The sequence below is a fragment of the Triticum dicoccoides genome, chromosome 6A (genome assembly GCF_002162155.2).
Source record: "Triticum dicoccoides isolate Atlit2015 ecotype Zavitan chromosome 6A, WEW_v2.0, whole genome shotgun sequence".
NCBI classification, from domain to species: Eukaryota; Viridiplantae; Streptophyta; class Magnoliopsida; order Poales; family Poaceae; genus Triticum; species Triticum dicoccoides.
The window spans coordinates 240,232,806-240,236,605 of NC_041390.1; positions in this window are offsets into that span (position 1 = coordinate 240,232,806).

The window sequence follows — 3,800 nt, forward strand, 5'->3', positions numbered from 1 at the left end:
GAACTTCATCCTCAACATCTCGGCGTTTATCGTCGTGTGCGAGGCTTTCCTCCGCATCCGCCCCCATTTCGGCCTCTGGCTCAAGACCTTCAACGTCAAGCCCAAGGTGGTGTGCGGTAACCAGGCGGAGTGCCGAGGCGCCATGGCAGGCAAGATTGCTAATGTCCTGTGGTTCGAGGGCTCCTTCGTAGAGACCCTAAAGGGGTGGCAAGCCGGGTGGTTTTACATAACCGAGCCACACGATCCGAAATGGACCGCAGCCCCCGAGTTCCGATCCGGACCCCCCACGCGGCTCATATCCTGGAAAGAGACGGGCCTATCATGGGGTAACGAGGAAGAGGTGATCGGACTGAAGGCATGCATCCAGTCCCTGGTAAACAAGTCAATCAGGCTTGTAAATGTAGTCCAGGTCATGCTCGTTCGCTGAATCCTCCCGTGCCAACAACGGGACTTTACTCTGTGGGAGTTCGACCCGGCACAGCACCGAACCCTTAATAGGCTCTTCGACACGACGTATGAAGATGTCTGGAAGGCGCTAATCAAAGGTGCCGAGGCTCCCGCATCCGCCTCCGAGGACCGCGGATACAGCTCGCACCGTCACGCTAGCGAGGTAAGCTATTTTCACCTTTTACAGGATGTTCAGCTTTTTTTTCATAGTTTAACTCTATGCGGGATCTAAACTCCCTTACCTTTGACAGGCTTGGCGGGCGGTATCCGGACCGGTTAACTGTCCAGCTCCGCTGCCCGAAGACCCAGCCCCAGCTCTACTAGTGAAGCTGCTGGCTCCGGCGCCTTATGTGGTGCCGGAAAAGAAGGCCAAGAAGAAGAAGACCACGGGGACTCGAAGGAGTACCCACAACGTGGTGTTGTCGGGCTCGTCATCCGACGAGTCCGAGACGCCCTCCTCCCGTGAAAACGAGGAGGAGGAAGAAGAAAACTCTCCCCTCCTAGTGGAGGGAGGAAAGAAAAGGAAGGCCGCCCCAAGGGGGAAGGCCGAAGGGTCCAAGAAGAGGAAAACCCCTCTGCCGGACTACCCCCCCGACGCCGACGAGGACGAAGAGGAGTGGTCGGATGTAACGCCCTCGATGCGGCTATATCTCCCACGTGTCGAAGCACGACTTAGAGGCATAACCGCATTGAAAGCAATGTCGCAAGTGAGGTAATCTTCGCAAACAACCCATGTAATACATAAGGGAAAAGATACATAGTTGGCTTACAATCGCCACTTCACACAATTACATGAATAAAGCATTACATCATCCAAATACAATCAAGGTCCGACTATGGAACCAAAATAAAAGAAGAACCCCAAATGCGACAAAGGTCCCCGATCGACCCCAACTGGGCTCCACTACTGATCAACTAGAACGAAACAACACAGGACAAGATCTTCATCGAGCTCCTCCTGAGCTTGGTTGCATCATCTGCACGGTCTCATCGGCACCTGCAAGCTGGTTTTGGAAGTATCTGTGAGTCACGGGGACTCAGCAATCTCACACCCTCGCGATCAAGACTATTTAAGCTTATGGGTAAGGTAAATGTATAAGGTGGAGCTGCAGCAAGCGACTAGCATATATGGTGGCTAACATACGCAAAGGAGAGCGAGAAGAGAAGGCAAAGCACGTTCGAGAAAGTATGATCAAGAAGTGATCCTAAAACAACCTACGTCAAGCATAACTCCAACACCGTGTTCACTTCCCGGACTCCGCCGGAAAGAGACCATCACGGTCACACACGCTGTTGATGCATTTTAATTAAGTTAAGGTTCAAGTTATCTACAACCGTACATTAACAAATTCCCATCTGCCCATAACCGTGGGCACGGCTTTCGAAAGTTCAAATCCCTGCAGGGGTGTCCCAACTTAGCCGATCACAAGCTCTCATGGTCAACAAAGGAATAGACCTCCTCCCGAGACATTCTGATCAGACTCGGTATCCCGGTACAACAAGACATTTCGACAGGGTAAAACTAAACCAGCAACACCGCCCGAATGTGCCGACAAATCCCGATAGGAGCTGCACATATCTCTTTCTTACGGCACACTCAGATGAGACATCCTACGAGTAAAACCAACCCTCAAGTTGCCCCGAGGTGGCCCCGTAGTCTACTCGGTCGGACCAACACTCAGAGGAGCACTGGCCCAGGGGGGTTAAAATAATGATGACCCTCGAGAGAGCGACTCCCAAGGGAAAAGTAGGTGGTGGTGAGGCAAATGGTAAAACCAAGGTTGGGCATTGCTGGAGGAGCTTTACTTAAGGCGAACTGTCAAGGGGTTCCCATAATAGCCCAACCACGTAAGGAACACAAAATCCGGGAACATAACACCGATATGATGGAAACTAGGGCGGCAAGAGTGGAACAAAACACCAGGCATAAGGCCGAGCCTTCCACCCTTTACCAAGTATATAGATGCATTAATTAAATAAGATATATTGTGATATCCCAACAAGTAAACAGGTTCCAACAAGGAACAACATCTCCATGTTCCAACAAGGAACAAACTTCAATCTTCACCTGCAACTAACAACGCTATAAGAGGGGCTGAGCAAAGCGGTAACATAGCCAAACAATGGTTTGCTAGGACAAGGTGGGTTAGAGGCTTGGTTCAACAATATAGGAGGCATGATAAGCAAGTGGTAGGTATCGCAGCATAGGCATAGCAAAAGAGCGAGCATCTAGCAAGCAAAGATAGAAGTGATTTCGAGCGTATGGTCATCTTGCGTGAAATCCCGCAAGGAAGAAGAACGAGTCCATGAAGAAGACAAACGGACGTAGTCGAACGGTTCCTCACAAACGCGACGTTACCGGAACCAACCCGAAGAAGCAACACCGGAAAGAAACACACAACATAGTAAACAACCACCACATCAACATAGCATGATGCACAACCAAGTATGATGCATGTCCGGTTTAATGAGGCATGGCATGGCAAAGTGCACAAGCAATCCTACAAATTAAGTGGAGCACAATATGCAACGGGTTGCATATTGACGGAACACCACATCAATTATTTAGTTCGAATCTCGTCTATGTACCCAACAATATTAAATGTTGTTAGCATGGCAAGAGGTGAAACATAATGAAACTATCTAACTAGGCAAGTTTAAATGAGGCCGGAACCACAAAACAACAAGTCCGGAAACTCCTCATGAGCATATTATAGATTTGGTACTGTACTGCCCTAAACACAATTTTAGAGTTGTTAAGCATGCAAAAAAAGGTCACCATGTTAAACTAGGCATTTTTCTACCCCATATACATATAAAGTTTGTTAGATTTGGAGCTACGGTTGAATAGTTATGAATTAAATCATTTTAACATGGCATAGGAGTAAATTTATCCAAACAAAATTTTAAATATTTTAAACATGGATGAAAGTTGGATATTATGAATCTAGACAAAATTCTAAGCAAGTTTCATATATAAATCATTTTAATCCGATGCACGAATTGTGAGTTATTATATGCATGAACATGGAGGTCTTTTCTGCAAAACTGGCAAACTCTGGATAATAGGTAAATTCACAGATCCTGGAAAAAAAACATCAACGGGCTGAATCTGGTGCACTGCTGGGCTGAACAGAGAGGAGGGGCTGGGGGATCTGCTCACAGCGGGCCTTGGGCCGGCGGATCTGGGATGGGGCGCTGGAACTGGGCCGGGAAAGTAGGCCAGCTGTAGCGGGCCCGACGGGGGATGGAGCTGGGCCTCTCCAGATCGAGGTGAGGTGCTGGCGGATCGAGCAGCTAGACGCGGCCGATGCAGAGGGTCAACGCGGGACATGCCTGGCTCGTCCTCGACT